Below are 18,078 nucleotides of genomic sequence, written 5' to 3' on the forward strand. Positions count from 1 at the left end.
TCTAGTCGGGAGTGGTGCTGACTGAAAACAGATGATTTGGAGCGATTCGCGCGCCATCTGTTGGTCATTCTAAGGACTTATTGAACTACCCTCGTATCTGCATAACCAAAACTAACTAATCTATAATAGATTAGGCTCATTACCGTTAGTATTACTCCACGACTTTCAATTAATGTTCACGCTATTAAACAAACAAACGAAAAAGTAACATAACCTCTTAGCATATATTTTGGAGATTATCTCAAACTCATGGCCTTAATATACGTGCGCAAAGGTACGATTGGCTAATATGGATACTCTGAAAGGCGGAACAAAATTAGAGTAAAATGGTAACAAGGGGGTAAGTGAAACTCTGAGGGGTGGTCATATCTAGATCAGTGGGTAAAAGCACAAAGGTGTAGTCATATTTAGATGAGTGGGTAAAAGCACAAAGCGGTAGTCATATTGAATTGGGGTTACCGTAGTAAAAAAAATAAAAGGGGAAAATGGGGTAACCGAGTGTTTAAGAAGAACTATAGGGAGTAGTCATATTGAAAGTGGTTATCCAAAATTTGAGGAGGGGCTCATCAGAATCAATGAAAAGGCGGTAACAGTAACTCTACCAAAAGGGTAGTCATTTTTCATCAAAAAGGGTCAATCAATTCAAGAAAAAAGGGGTTGGTTATAGTTAATAAATTTATCAAAATGAGGGATGGTCATAATCAGGCAAAATAGGGTATTCAAAATTTCTAATTTTATCAAAAATGGGGAGTGCTCATATTCAGACAAAAGGGATAGTCAAAATTTATCATTTTACCAAAATTAAGGGATGGTCATATTCATACAAAAAGAGATAGTCAACAATCAAGGAAATAAGGGATGGTTATATTCAGACAAAAGCGATAGTCAAAATTTAGAAATTTATCAAAAATAAAGGGTGGTCATATTCAGACAAAAAGGATAGTCAAAATTGATAAATTTACCAAAATTAAGGGATGGCCATATTCAAAAAAAAGGGGGTAGTCAGAATTTATAAATTTATCAAATTAAGGAAATGGTCTATTCTGACAAAAAGGGATAGTCAAAATCAAAATTAAAGGTTGTTCATATTTGGACAAAAGGGATGGTCAAAATTTGTCAAAATTTAGGGGTAGTCATATTCACAAAAGGGATGGTTAAAAGATTTCTAAATTTACCAAAAATAAGAGGGCGGACATATTCACAAAAGGGGTGGTCAAAAACACATCACATAGAGAAAATAAAAATATATATATTAATTATAAGCCATTATATAGGTCACCATAGAAATTCAGGTTATAAGTCATAATTCATTATAAGTCAATTATAGTTCAATATATAGGACAATGAGCAAACGTTCTGATAATCACCAGAAGCATAGATTGGTATCAAACATACACTTCATTCAGCGAAAAGTTCAATAAACATAATTAAATTCCAACAGCAACATAATCATCAATAAGAAATTCTAGCAAGGTCCAGTTATGAAACTTCGCCCCGACTACGTGCCAAAAAAAGGACTTTCTCAAAACGGCTCCATTTAATCTAGAATTTTCTACAACAATAAATTTAAAAAAAGGCTCGACATGAGCAAGAGTCATCACCAATAATTCTGCGGACAGAAGAAAAAAAGATTAAGGTCAAGATGACCTCGAAAATGGCCAAGTGTCGGGTTAGTTTCACTTAACAGAATAAGATTACATTTGATCTTACCAGAAAAATACAGTCCACAGAAATCGTCTAGGCAGATACTTCGGTAATCAGCGGAGGCAGTAGTTTTTTGACAATAATTCTCTTTACTCCAGTAAATTAAATCAAACTCTAAACGAACGACGTGACGCGACGCTTCGGGAACACCAACGGTAAGTGAGAGCGAGACTCGACACAGTGATCCCAGATTTGAAACGAGGTCCACTCCAATACTATCACAGCTCTATGTGCGAGTGAACATAGTTGGAGACGATGTACATGACTGGGTTGCGCGCGCAACCCACTTCTCCTCTTCTGAATTTGAAAACTCGAAGGTGCGCGATTGCCGGTCGGAACCCTTCGGCTGTTCTATTTATATCTCTATCTGCTTTGAAATAAAATCAGGAGATTGGGATTTTAATAAATCCAGATTTCGATGCTGGCGATTCTCATGATTTGAATGCTTCGCGCGCCGCTTTATATGCGTATATTTTGAGGTTACGTTACTTCAAGTATAAAATATAAATGGTATAAATATTAATAAGATTTTATATTAATATATGCACATATTATTAATGATAATATTATAATTTTGTTATATTATAATAGTCTTATTTATATCTTGATCCGCATTTGAAAGAAATTAAAGAAATTGGCGATTTTAGAATTCGTGTCGTTTGGATAAAAACTCAATTATTTGGTTGAAAAATTAATTATTTTGTTGAAAATGTAACTATTTTGTAAAAAAGTCCCCTTTTCTATCAAAAGTTCAACTACTTTGTTCAAATTGATTTATTTTTTATTAGAAGGTTCATCCTTTTCGTTCAAAATACATTTTTAAAACTTGGTCGAAAATTCATCTTATTTTTTGACAATTTAAAAACTTTCTTGAAAATTCATTTTTCCTGTTAAAAATTATTTATCTTTATCTGAAAATATAACTATTATAGGATGAATTAAAACTTAATCGTATATATTGGTTAAGTTGAAAAATCGTTTTTTTTTTATGGAACATTAATCTTCTTGGTCGAAAATTCACCTTTTCCCTTGAAAATTTGACAATTTTGTTGAAAATTCGTTTTTTCCTTGTTCAATTCAATTTTTTATCACAGTTTTTATCTGGAAATTGAAGTATTTCATTTTTGGTTGAAATTTTATCTCTACATTGTATAAGTTAAAACACCAATTATTTGGCAGAAAATTATTTTATGTGTTTTCGATTATGATTTTTTTTTTAATTGAAAGAAATTTAAATAAAATGTTTACATTCTCATCTAATGAGAAGGTATTCGTTTTATGTATAATTTCACTTTGTCGGTTGTCATACAATTTTCACGTTTTGAGACCCCCTGAGTCAGAAAAAACGATTTTTACGAAGGTGTTTGTATTTAGTCTGTATTCTGTAGGCACGATAACTTTCAAAAAATTGATCAGATTGGATTCGGCTTTGGCACACTTTTGTAAGGCCTAAAAAGAAAGAACAAGTTCGTCAACCAGCTATTTTGGATCAAAATTCAAAAAGTGAGCACGTTTTCAAAAATTTTAAGACCACATTTTCTCAAGATTTCAAAATTCTATGAACGGTTATTCATAGTACTCAGAATCCCAAACAATTTATCCTAATGACTTTTTTCTATAAAAAGAAAATTATCAGAAGTCAGCATTTTCAAAATCCAAAAAAAACAACTAAAATGAACATTTTAAGCCAAACAACGCATGATATGAAAAAAAGTAAAGAAGAGAAAAACGTTGATTTTTGAAAGCCCTACAAGATAATCATAAGAACTTTTCTCATTTGAACGAAAAGTTGAAAATTCAAAATTTCATCACACCAAAAATCTTTGAAACCACATTTTTCAAGATTTTAAAATTCTATGTGCTGTTATTTACAGTACTCAGAAACTCAAACAATTTGTTCTCATGACTTTTTTCTATTAAAAGAAAATTGTCCAGAATTAGAGCATTTTAAAAATAAAAAAAATAAAATAAAAATTTTAAGTCAAACAACGCATAATATGAACAAACGACAAGATTTTTTATTACGCGCTCTAAAAAGATCTACAAATTTTTTAACAATCACTTTTCGATAGGACGCGTAGTTTTTGTTTTTAGTCGTAAAAAATAATATTAAAAATTAAAAATTAAAAATAAATTAAATTTTTGGACTAACGACATAAGCTACAAAAAATAGGCTACAAATGTTTATTATTACTGTTTTATAGGCTACGCAGTTTTCGTTTATTCGTAAATGAATCGAACTAAAAAGATTAATTTTTTGACAAACAACGCAAGCTATGAAAAAAATAAATAGACTCATTCAAGTTTTTCATGAATAATTTTTTAGAGGACACTTAGTTTTTTCTTTAATCGTAAAATATAACCTTTAAAATTAAAAAATTAAATTATTTTAATATATTTTTTCAAATAAATATTTTTTGTAAAACGACACAAGGTATGCACTAAAATTAAAAGACAAAAGTTGTTCACCTGAAAAGATCTATAAATTTGTTATTATTCATTTTTAAATAGGACGAGTAGATTTTCTTTCAATCGTAAAAAATAAGATTGAAAATAAACAAATTAAATTTTTAGAATAGATTTTTCGGAAAAGGACACGAAGACGAAACTAATTCTTAAAAATAGTTTCTTTAATCAAAAAATATCTAAAAGTTTGTTATGAAATCTGATTAAAATATATATATATATGTAGCAAACAAAAATCTGCCCTCTTTGCGGGCACGTTCATATATCTAAAAAATATATATCTAAAAGTTTGTTATAAAATCTGATTAAAAAATATATATAGCAAACAAAAATCTGCCCTCTTTGCGGGCACGTTCTTATATCGCTCTGTGTGCATGTCTAGCAAGTTTGAACGCGCCTGTGGCACGCGATTATTGATTCTCGCGCTTCACGCTCGATGATGCATTCACCTAGCAATACACGCTCAGTCTTTGTGTAAAATTTTACCCCCTCAGTTTTTGTCAAATGTCAACATTTTGAGACCCCCTGAATCCGAAAAACAGATTTTTACGAATGTGTCTGTCTGCATGTCTGTATGTGAACACGATAACTTTTGAAAAAAGTAATCTATTAGATTGCTCTTTGATACGCTTGTTTAGTGTCCTAAACTAAAGATCATGTTCGTTAGCCAGCCATTTTGGATGAAAATTTAAAAAGTGGGCACATTTTGAATATTTTTAAAACCACTTTTTTGAAATTTAAAAATTCTCTGTATGGTTATTCATAGCATTAAAAAAATTTAACAATTTATCTCAGTGACTTTTTTCCAAAAATCAAAAATTACTAGAGTTATAGCATTTTCAAAATCCAAAAAAAAATAAAATAAAATGAACATTTAAAGCCAAAAAACGCATGATATGGAAAAAAGTCAGGAAAAGAAAAACGTTGCTTTTTGAAAGCCCTACAAGATTATGATAACAATTTTTCAATTTGGTCAAAAAGATGAAAATGTCAAATTTAATCGTACAAAAAAATTTTGAAACCACATTTTTTCAAGATTTAAAAATTCTATGTACAGTTGTGCATAGTACTCAGAAACTCAAACAATTTGTCCCCATGACTTTTTTCCATAAAAAAAAATTATCAGAGTTAGAGCATTTTCAAAATCCAAAAAAACAAACTGAAATGAACATTTTAAGCCAAACAACTCATGACATGAAAAAAACCAAGAAAAGAAAAACTTTCCTTTTTGAAAGCCCTACGGGACTACGATAACAACTTTTTTAATTTGGACGAAAAGTTGAATATTCCAAATTTGATCGTACCAAAAATAATGAAAAATTCCATCTTTTGTTCAAAATAATGCAAGTTACGAAAAAAATGAAAAAGCTCAAATTGCGCGCCCTGAAAAGAACTACAAATTTATAATAAATCATTTTTCGATATAAGCTTCGAACAAAAAAAAGACAAAACTTGTTCATCCAAAAAAGAGCTATAATTTTTTATAGGGCACTGAGCTTTTGCTTTAGTCGTAAAAAATAACATTCTTAATAAAAATATTAAATTTGTTTGTAAAAACGACAAAAGGTATTAACTTAAATTACCAGACAAGAGTTGTTCGCCTAAAAAGATCTATAAATTTCTTATTAATCATTTTTCGATTGGACGAGTAGATCTTCTTTTAATCGTAAAACATAAGAAAAAAATGCAAAAATGAACTTTTTGGAAAATCGACAGAAAATACGAAAGAGGACATTGGCTCCTATATAAGACCTTAAATAGGTTCCTGTATTAAACCCTATGCAGATGCGCAGTAGTTTTTATTTAATCATAAAAAACAACATTAAAAATAAAAAATGATAAAAACAGGGAAATAAGAATTAGTATGATTCAATTTTTATGCATATTATGAATTGTAATGATATAAATTTATTGAAATGATACAGGTTTCAGAGCAGCTTGGAATACAATTTAAAGCAAAATAAGAAACAAAAAGAAAATAATCGTGATAAATACAATTTGCTTTTTATTTAGCAATTTTTTAATAAGTAATCCCAGGCAGAGTTACATAAGAAATGTATTATAATTAATATAAAAGTGTTGTGTATAATGTACAAAAGTTTACATGTTGGACAAAATCTAGTGCGAAGCACGAGATACGTGATCAGAATGTGTTCGTTAAAGCCAAAAGAGCTTTAACAAAAGATAGTTCAAAATGACAAAATTACAGTTTTCGGTCCGTTCACCTTTGATTTTAAAAGGTCTATGTCCGAATGCGGAAGAAGTGCAAAGACAAAGTGCGGAGTGCGATTGCCAACAGTCGCGTGCCGTAGGTGCGCTCAAACTCTCTTTTAACGAAAGAGAATTCACAATTAAAAAATTACAGTTGTGGATATTTTGAGACTTAATTTTTAAATAATTGCGTAAGAATGTGCGAAAATAAAAAGACCGAGCGCGTAGCGCGAGGTAAATACATAATCGAGCGCGAAGCGCCAGAACCAACAGTTGCGCGCCATAGGCGCGCTCAAATTCACGAGCCGCGCGCGCAGCGCGCGACGAGAATGTGCCCGCGTAACGGGAAGATTTTTTAAATCGAAGTTAAGGTATTTAAAATTGAAAAATAATTGATTTTGCAAGATGATTCTGAATTCGTTCAAAATGAAAGAATTAATGGATATTAGTTTTTAAAATTCCCATTCAATTTGATATTTTTTAATTAAAAAAAGAAAATTTCGTTAATTATTAGCTATATTTGACCGTTCATTAAAAACCATCCATTATAAACAACTATTAAAAACTATAGAAATTTGAAAAGAATGGTTCCAAATAGAAAGCCTTGAATTGTTAAAATTTTAATGAGCTAAAGTTTAACTTTCAATGCTACAATTTTAATTTTAAAACACATTCCAAATTCATTTAAAACTTGAAATTATTTCAAATAATTTGAAACACGATGTAGATTTTTGCAGATTTAAAAAAAGTTAAGCCTTGTGAGAGCTGTAAAGTATTTAAAAAGATTAACAAAAATTGTTGTGATTGCTAAGAAAATTGAAAATGACATTTTATTTTGACAAATAAATTTTAAGTGAGTATTTGAAAACATTTTCAAAATTAAAAAAAAAGAATCCGGAAGATTTTAAGGAAATTTTTTTATTTTGCAGTTTTTTTAATTTTAGGAAAAAATCTAATTAACAAAATATATCAATTGACAACCAAAAAGTTTACTTTTTAACAAAATAAATTAATTTTCTATCAAATAATTGGTGTTTTAACTAATACAATGTACAGGATAAAGTCTCAACTAAAAATCGAATAGTTCAATTTCCACATAAAATATTAAACAAAACACATGAATTTTCAACGAAATTATTTAATTTTAAAGTCAAAAAGACGACTTATTTACAAAAAGTTGAATTTTTTAAGCGAAAAATATTATAGTAGTTCAACTCTTAGTTAAATAATTGAGTTTTAAACCCAAGAAGAAGTATAGTTGATATTTCAACCAAAAAATTGCATTTTTGACCAAAAATGATATAATTTCGACCAAAATGATTAAATTTCCACCAAACAAGGTCAATTTCCAACAAAATACATTAACTTTCAACGAAATAATTTAAATTCAAATTCAAACAGAATATTATCTAGAAAAAGCTTAATTTTTAACCAAAAATATGATTTTTCAACAAAAAGTTCAAAGTTAAAATTTTGATCATTACAATTTTAACAATTCAATGCATTCTATTTGGAACCATTCCGTTCAAATTTGTATAGTTTTTAATAGATGTTTATAATGGATTTTTTTTTAAATGAACGGTCAAATATTGCTAATAATTAACGGAATTTTCTTTTTTTAATTAAAAAATTTCAAATTGAATGGGTTAAAAATAAAAAAATTTTAGACTGAAATAATATTTGAAAATAATTTTAAAAACTAATATCTATTAATTATTTAATTTTGACGGATTCAGAATCATCTTGTAAAATCAGCTATTTTTCAATTTTGAATACCTTAAATTCAATTAAAAAAATTTTATTTAAAAATTCTTTCAATTAAAAAAAAACATAATCGACAACACATAAATTAATTTTCTATCAAATAATTGGCAGTGTGTCGTAGTGAACTACAGTGCTGGCAGCTGTGAGTGCTAGCGGTCCCCGTAGTCCTTTTTATCCTCCTAATGTCATCAGCAATAGATCTCCTCTGTTACCAGTAGTCCCAGTAGTAATAATCCGGGTCTGGGCTAAAGAGCTCCCACTAGTTATGCGTGGGACATAAGAATAAAAACTTCTCAAAGGAAGTATTGTAGAGTTTCACGCTAGGTGGAGAAGTCGAATTTGGAATTTTTGAAACGGTCTAGAATATTCCTCAAATCCAGTCGGCATCTAAACAAAAGTCTTCTTGAAGGGTGACGTACTCGTCAAAGTGTTGGTTGGAATTCCATGTTTCGGAGGGAGAATTTAAATAATTTGAAGATCCACCTAATGCCCAACGTCGTATGACTCTGGTTCTCTAGGTGTCCTTTGTAACCCTCGGTGTCCAAGATGTCCCTCAAAGTACCTTGCAGTCGGCGACCTTCCCCATATTCATAATAAAATAAACAAAACAAAGCAAAATCAGTTCTTAAATACACAATTTTCTTATAATTACAGTCGCTAGTCGTGGAGTGCCGTGCAGTTCCCGAGGCGTCCTTATAAAACCCTCGCAATATAATGAAAAAATCATTAAACAAAATTAAGTGAAATTTTCTGAGTTGCAAAAATTTTGCAACAGTAGTAAACATAAATTACCTTATACTTTCATGATAATACTTATTAAAATTAAATTTAATCTCGAAGGGATATACCCTAAAATAAGTTTTTACATAAATCTTGTAATAATAATCAGTCTCATTTATTTAGCCCTCGCAAGTCTAAATTACAAAAATAAATCAAGTAAATAAATTAAATATTCTTTGTAAAAGATTAAAAAATTAAATCAGAAATTTGCAAAAGAAGAAGTACAGTTAAATGAAATTTTAGCAATTGTAACAATAAACAGAAGGGGGTTGGGGAACAAAAGTGTAATTCAGGGGTCAGGAATAGTTGGGTCTAAAGGGATGTCGATGGGATTTGCTCGGGGTCGTAAATGGGTAGGTATTTATAAGCAAAAAAAAACATTTTTAAGAGCGTGGGATCAATGGTCATAGTAGTGGTATTAGGGAACAGGAATACAGAAGGGTGTGGATATGGTCAAAGGGGTCTATCAATAGTACAGAGTCAAAAGGGTCATAAACGATAAGGGCTCAAAGGCATGTGGTCAAAGGCCGATTTTAACTTTAGGCCGAAGACCGAGGGGATGTTTTCCTGTAGACGAGGGGTATCTATTCCAGAGGCCCGTGCATTAGGGGTGGGATGTGGGTTCTGGGAGCTGGGTTTGAGGGATATTCGTCGTGGAGGATCTCATAGGATTGGGGTGAGGAGTCACAGGGGCGTGGTTAAGATCTCGCATTGATTTCCAACGTCCTTTTTTATCTCAACTGTGGCCATTTCCGGTTCGTCGGTATCTAGGTCCACCTGAAGTCCAAATTCTTTGCGGGTGGGACGGTAATTCGGGAGGTAATAGTTTTTTAACTCTTCTGTTGCATTTACGTCTAAAACTTGGTGTGTCACTTTGGCTAGTTGCGACTCTTTCTCTGCTCGGGCGATTTTCTCGGGCCTTGCTTTTTCCTGCTCCCAGGCTGTAGCCAAGATCTCTGAAATTTAGGGATCCCTGCTCTCGAGGTTCGCTTGTCTATACCTCTCCAACTTCTTTTCTAAGTGGGCGATTCTTCCCCTGGCCATTAAGAGACTATTCCTTTGATCTCTATTGGTTTCGTCCTGAGGGTCTATGTCCTCCATGACGGTGGTCAAAATTAGGGATTCGATGGGGTCACACCTAAGGGTCAGAAACAAACTCTTCGTCAGACGTTATATAGGGTTTTAGATCTCGGATGTGTACCTTACCAATTAATTTATGGGACAAATCCGAAATTTCATAAACAGGGGATGAAACAACTTTGATGACTCGATAAGGCTCTATGAATTTGGGTTTTAATTTCACGGCCTCTTGTTTTATTTTTGAGGACAGCTTTCTACTACGCGGCAAAACTATATCACCACGGGATAACCGCATTTCTCGCCAACGTGGATTATAATATCGAGCCTATTTCTGAAAAGCATTATCTAGGTTTTTTTCAATCAATCTCGCATAATGTGTAACTTGTTCATTCGCTCCGTCCATAAGTCTGGGGCCTGTGTTACTATCTCAGGGTTTCCTTCCTCCCGTCTTTTAAGCGAGTTCAAGGGTTTAGGGTCCCTACCTAAATTGAGAAATGCGGAACTAGTTTGAAGGGTCGTATTGTATGCCGTATTATACGCGAATCGGAACTCGGAGAGATGTTCATCCCAAGCTCGATGGTATTTGTCGATATATGATATCATCATGGTCTTTAATACTCTATTAACCCGCTCGGCAGGGTTGGCTTGAGGGTGATACGGAGGGGTGGTGGTTTGAAAGATATTGTATTTCTGAGCTAGTGATCTTAGAATATTGTTAACGAATTCGGTCCCATTATTCGTTAAAAGAACCTGGGGTACTCCCCACCTATCGATGATGAGTTCTTTGAATGAATCTTTATATCGCTGTCCTGTCGCAGAGCGTAAGGAAATACACTCAACCCATTTAGTGAAGAGATCCTGATTTACCAGCGCATACTGATACTCAGTCTTAATTCGAGGAAAGGGGCCTATGATATCAGCTGCAACTACGATCCAAGGTTGTTCAACAATACGTTGGCCCATAAGATCTGGGACGACCTTTTGTTCTACTTTACAAGATTGACGGATATCACATTTCCTAACATGATTCGCTACATCTCGATAGCATCCGGGCCAGAAATAATCTGTCGCGATTCTCAGATACGTGTTTTGTGTATCAAGATGGCCTGACTGGGAATCATCGTGAGCTTCTTCGAGAACAGTCTCACGATTCGTATCATTTGGAACTAGTTTCCATTCATTTAAGTCGCGCACTAACGAGGATACTACAGGGTCAGGCCTATAGTGATATAGTCGATTGCCCTCGACTTTCCAAGTCGGAAATTTTTCTGAGTAGTCAGTAACTGCTAAAAATCGTCTCAAATACCAGGAAGGTGTGCGGTTTCTAATCAGATTAATTCTTTCCGGGGTTCAGAATCCTCGAACATCCTTGAAAGAGCGTCAGGGACGTGGTGTGAACTTCCCTTTCGGTGGATAATTTTGTAATCGTATTCTAATAGCGAAAGTCTAGGGGTAGGGTATTCCAATATGGGAGCTATTTTTTCAGGATCCACTTGGAGTCCATACTTCCAAGTGTTCTTCGAACATTTCCGTGACGATTTTTACATCATCCAAGTATGTAAATGAATGAAGTTTTATCCCTGGACCAACTAGCTGATCTAATAATCTTTAGAAAGTCGCGGGGGCTTTAGTGAGCTCAAACGGCATTCTTTTGAACTGAAATAACCCGCGGCTAGGCACTGTAAATGCATTTTTTTCACGACTACCGAGCTCAAGAGGGATTTGAAGAAAACCCTTATGTATGTCAAGGGTGAAAATATACTTAGCTCTGCGTAATTTATCTAATATCCCGTCCATGTGAGGTAATGGGTATGCATCTCTTTTCGTAACCTTATTAACTTTACGGAAATTGAGACAGAACTTATAACTCTTATCCGGCTTCTTAACCATAACTATAGGAGATGACCAACCACTTTTAGAGGGTCCGATCATGTCATCTGCCAACATAGCATCAACCTCTTCAATAGTCGCTTCCATAATTTTTGGTGAGCCAAGATAATGGCGTTGCTTTATTGTGTGGGGGGGGGGGGTGATCTCCTACATCGATTATATGCTTGGTTAAATTAGTCAACCCCGGTTTATCGGTTTTCGTCAATATTTCACGCTTTAAAAATTCCTTTAAAATATCGGCCTGACTACTTGTTAATTCACTAACTCCACAACACCTATCTCCTGATCATTCTTCTATATCGAATCTATATACTCTATAGGGGTCTTCTTTATACCACCAAGTCCTATCTACAAAATTGATCTGAATACCGACCTCTACTAGACCATGTCTATTCTCGACTTTCAAGTTTAAATCTTTGATAACTTTCATCTCTTTCGGGCCTATACAAGATCTAGTTGCGACCCATGTAGCAATGGTTTTATAGTGTTGCCTAGAATTTGAGAGTGACATACATGAAAAGCTCTGGTTTTTATGTTGGGGTTGGAAAATAGGCTAGCTCAGAAAGATTATATATGGGAATTGCGGGGATCTTGCGACTGTAACATCCAATACCTGTGTTAACGGATGGGAATGGATAATTTTTATTAAAAGGGTCAGATTCCTTTAAGTTTGATTTAAATGTATTAGTATCTTTCGTATCAGAAATTATTGTTTTATCAGATTAAAAATTAGGGGTTGAATGTAAGGGGAAATTATGGTCAAAGGTGTGAGCACGATTATTTGAGCACGGAGAAGAGTATTCGGGAAACCTAAGGTGATGTTGGTAAGAAAAAGAGATAGGGTCATAAGGGGTCAAGGGTCGACTAGTGTTGAACTGTCGTTCTTTGGACTTGGAGAAAAATCTTGAGCATCAAAGTCTTCACTACTACCCTAGCTAATCTTTTAAGAAAGGTTTAAATAAAATTCGTTTTTGTATGACTTTTCGGTCCTAAAAGATAATAAAGGAGACGCCGTGGGCCCTTCTAACGGCTCCCCGCCACATTTCTCGAACTTCCGTAAAGCGGTAGCCCCCTTTCTTACAATTCCAACACGCTACGGGTTCATTTTTCCTCAACTTTTCTGGGTGGTCAGGGGTAAGAAAAGGGTTCAGTGGTAGGTTAGGATTATTATTTAAAACATTTGGCGACTTAGGGGCGGAATTTTTTATGTTAGGATTTACTTGGTCGCTTTTTGCTTTTGGGATTACCTTCGAAGACGTTTTCGGACCGATCTCTTTTGATAAAAAGAAACTATCAGTTATTTCGGTGAAATCTATCTCTTGCTTTTGTTCGTCTAATAACGCGATTTTCTCTTTTCGTCTCTTAAGTCGTCTTGACCTGTTCTCGCGGTATGCTTGGTCGGATATTACGGATCGTTACGGTGGTGGAGGAGGTTTATAAGTAACAAATTACGATGGGCGTAACTTATCTCCTCCGCCTCAGTAAACGGGGGATCTAGACGATCGAACTTGAATATTATGTACGTGAGGTAGTCAGTTACCGATTCTCGTTCCCCTTGAGTTCTGTTATGGATTTCTTGACGTAATTCAAACTGAAAGTCTGAGTCTCCAAATCTAGAACGAATGGCGGCAGCGAATTGATCGAAGGTATGACACGTTGATTGCATAGTTCTATTCCAATTTAAGGCAATATCTGACAAGGAACATGGTAATACCCGTAACAAAACTAGGTCGTCGACTTAAACGATAGATCGATCTTCCATTAGACGCTTAAGATAGTTATCTGCATCTTCTTCGCGACATCCGAGACTTTAATATTCCATTTTGGCATTATATCGGACGTAGCTGCGGGACTAGTTGGAGCTACTCCGCAGCGGGAACGGAACTGCGTATTATAGTGATCTGGGTGATATGTATTTTCGAAAAAGGGGTCTGAAGATGGCTCGAAAGTAATATGTAATATGAAAGTAATATGGAATATACTCGTGTACTAGGATGGATATTTTTATTTTCAATCCGATTTTTAGTGTGGCGATAGACATTCGTTGAGCGTCGATATTGTCTACTTTGACTGAGGGGATTATTATCAAACGTATCTTCTAAGTGTTGGCCATGAAGATGGAGATCACGACGGGAAGGGTTGCGCGAGTCTACCCCACTTGAATCTACATTACGGCCTCTACTCGAATCTCTTGAATCTCGAATCTCTCGTAAGATTTTGATCGTCGTTACGATACGGTTCTAAACACAAAGCTGAAGTTTGTCCTTCTAAGGTGTCATCAAGGACAACCGTGTGGTATTTACCTTGACTCGACAATTCGATAGTCTGACACGCGATACTGACCTTTGTTGATTGTAATGATTTTTGTTTCTCGACTTTATTTTGAAATTCTACTTGGTCTTTAGCCAAATTAATTTTCCGTTTAATTTCATCAATCGTACTTCCCAGACTTGATTTGTCTCTTTCTACGTCGGATTCACAAATTTCTTGTGTCTCGTCTATAGATGAGCTTTTTGATTTTTGTACTTCCTCCGTAGGATCTACAAATTCGCTCTCATTTCGCGACGCGTTTTTAAATCTTAACAATCGCTCCTGTAATCAGTCGGTAATCTACGTTTAGCGAGCTTCGTTATTAAATCTTTTTTACTCAACGAAAATATACAAGCATCGACTTGACTCTCTTTATCCGCTATTTTTATTTAAGATTTATCGAGTTCAAGTAAACGAATATCACGTATGAATCTAATCAAATTTTAAAAATCCGACAATTCTATTTTATTACTGATTCTGTGAACAATAATAGTCCGAGTTTCCGAGGGAGTTATTCAGGTGAAAGGGGTTTATGAATTTTTTTGCAATTACACCGGGTCAAATTTTTCAGAAATTTTCTATGTGAAATTCTGAACAGGGTGAAGACTAAATTACCGTTAGACACAGTATACCGGAACAAAATTATGCTAGCTCAGCCCTAAAAATCTAGTTAATGGTAGAGGGGGTGGTCGACGGTAAAAATGAAAGAAATCCCTGAATACAAATAAAACGTGATCAGTTATACATGAGTTCTTCTGGTGATACATTATCTTGTCTGCCTAGGTGACAACCCTACTCTACTTTACAATGAAAGTACCAAAACAATTTTTAGCTCTCAAAATGGAAAATCTATTTACAATTATCTGCATAACATAAACTAATCTGTTTTTTAAATTATGTTTTTTTTAAATTAACTATTAAACAAAAACAAACAAAAAACTAACATAACCTCTTAGCATACATTTTGGAGGTTATCTCAAAGTCGTGGTCTTAATATACGTGCGCAAAGGTACGATCGGCTTAGAAGGATAACTCTGAAAGGGGGAACAAAATTAGAGTAAAGTGGTAACACGGGGGCAAGTGAAACTCTGAGGGGTAGTCATATCTAGATGAGTAGGTAAAAGCACAAAGGAATAGTCATATTTAGATGAGTGAGTAAAAACACAAAGTGGTGGTCATATTAAATGGTGGTTATCGTAGTAAAAATAAAAAAAGGGGAAAACAAAATGGGGTAACCGAGTGTTTAAGAAGAACTATACGGAGTAGTCATATTGAAAGTGGTTATCCAAAATTTCAGGAAGTGCTTATCAAAATCAATAAAAAAGCGGTAACAGTAAGTATACCAAAAGGGTAGTCATTTTTCATTAAAAAGGGTCAATCGATTCAAGAAAAAAAGGGGTTGGCCATAGTTAATAAATTTATCAAAATAAGGAATGTTCATAATCAGACAAAAGAGGGTAGTCAAAATTTATAAATTTATCAAAAATAATGGGTGGTCATATTTAGACAAGAGGGATAGTCAAAGTTGATAAATTTACCAAAATTAAGGGATGGTCATATTCAGAAAAAAAGGGATAGTCAAAATTTATAAATTTACCAAAATTGAGGGATGGTCATATTCAGAAAACAAGGGATAGTCAAAAATCCAAAATAAGGGATGGTCATATTCAGACAAAAGGGGGTAGTCAGAATTTATAAATTTATTAAAATAAGGGAATGGTTGTATTCAGACAAAAAGGGATAGTCAAAATCAAAATTAAGGGATGACCATATTTGGACAAAAGGGATGGGCAACATTTCTCTAAATTAAGGGGTAGTTATATTTACAAAAGGGATGGTGAAAATTTTATAAGTTTACCCAAAATAAGGGGGCGGTCATATTCACATAAGGGGTGGTCAAAAACAGATCACATCGAGAAAATCAATAGGAAAAAATATCAATTATAAGCCATTATATAGGTCACCATAGAAATTCAGGTTATAAATCATAATTCATTATAAGTCAATTATAGTTCAACATATAGGACAATGAGCGAACGTTCTGATAATCACCAGAAACATAGATTAGTATTAAACATATAATTCATTCAGCGAAAAATTCAATAAGCATTATTAAATTCCAACAACAACATAATCGTCAATAAGAAATTCTAGCAAGACCACGTGCCAAAAAAAAGGACTTTCTCAAAACGGCTCCATTTAAGCCAAAATTTTCTACAACGATAAATAAAAAAAAGGCTCCACATGCGCAAGAGTCACCACAAATAATTCTACGCAACAGAAGGAAAGAAAGATTAAGATGAAGATGACCTCGAATATGGCCCCGTGTCGGGTTAGTTTCACTTAACCGAATAAAATTACATTAAGTCTGACCAGAAAAATATAGTCCTCAGAAATCGTCTAGGCAGATCCTACGATAGTCAACGGAGGCAGAAGTTTACTGACAATAATTCTCTTTGCCCAACTAAATTAAATCAAACTGAGACCGAACGACGCGACGCTTCGGAAACATCAACGGTTAATCAGAAAGAATCTCGGCGCCCTCTCGGCTCGTTCCTCTTCTCGCCTCCTCCTTCCTGTCACTCGTGCGCTGATTGGTTGGAGTTGGCGGAACGGCAGGCAGTGTGTCGTAGTGGACTTCAGTACTGACTACTGTGGGTGCTAGCGGTCCCCGTAGTCCTTTTTATCTTTCTCATGTCACGATTTTGGACCAACCATACGTATTTTAGTCGATGGATAATAATTATTCTCCTTACTCTCCGGTAAGACCTATTGGCTACTGCCTGGAGCCCAAATTCATCCTGTCATCAGAAATAGATCTCCTCCGGTACCAGTATTCCCAATAGTAATAGTCCGGGCCTGGACTAAAGAGCTCCCACCAGTCATGCTGGGGACATAAGAATAAAAACTTCCCAAAAGAAATATTGTAGAGTTTCACGCCAGGTGGAGAAGTCGAATTTGAAATTTTTGAAACGGTCTAGAATATTCCTCAAATCCAGTCAGCATCTCAACAAAAGTCTTCTTGAGGGTTGACGCACTTGTCAAAGCGTTGGTTGGCATTTCATGTTTCGACGGGAGAATTTGAATAACTTGAAGTTCCACCTAATGTCGAACTAGTAATGCCGCTAGTCGTGGAGTACTTGCAGCTCCCGAGGCGTTCTTATAAAACCCTCGAAATATGATGAGAAAAATCTCTAAACAAAATTAAGTGAAATTTTGTGAGTTGCAAAAATTTTTCAACAACACAGCCTACTCTGAGATTTCGCCCGGTATTTCAGGGTCTTTGTTCAAGAGACCTCACCTAGGTGTTATTCAGCTTTTGTTATGGCTGTTACGCCTCCCCTGTGGGGTTAATTCCTTCGGCACCATCCTTGGACAATTTGTAACGACTACTTATTAATTATTGTAAACACATTCAGCAAAAGTACATTTCAGTACAAATGCTTTACAATCTTCCTAAACCACTATATGAAAAAGGGGAACAAGTGATGTTTGTTATGCTGGCGCATGGCGAAAAGAAAGGCGGGTGGAAGTTTATAATCGGACACTATTCAATGGACTACAAATACTTCTTAATTAACCAATGAAGAGCGAGTTTTAGCGACCACTTGTACGTGCACACTATATTAATGATTAGGACACGTATAAGTGGTCGCTGGAACTCAAAGCTCGATCCTCATTGCTTGATAAGGCTCAGCTAGAAAGCCTTTTTGTGTCTAATCCGACCTTTGGACAACTTTTTGCCAGCGTACTCTTTTATTTTTTTGTGTGCACTATCCAATAATAAAAGGGATTGTTTGGGTGATGGAACACACTGTATGTCGCTTGATTTTTATTTAATAATCGAGCCCAAGGAGTAACTGCTAGCAAGGA

At 34.4% G+C, this 18,078-nt stretch overlaps 1 protein-coding gene across 8 annotated transcripts in view; it reads left to right on the forward strand.

Moving 5' to 3' along the window:
• Nucleotides 1-18,078, forward strand: part of LOC117169010 (prostasin) — a 297,259-nt gene that overhangs the window by 115,432 nt on the left and 163,749 nt on the right. The gene's annotated exons all lie outside the window — the stretch shown is intronic.

Source organism: Belonocnema kinseyi, chromosome 1 (assembly GCF_010883055.1).
Source record: "Belonocnema kinseyi isolate 2016_QV_RU_SX_M_011 chromosome 1, B_treatae_v1, whole genome shotgun sequence".
NCBI classification, from domain to species: Eukaryota; Metazoa; Arthropoda; class Insecta; order Hymenoptera; family Cynipidae; genus Belonocnema; species Belonocnema kinseyi.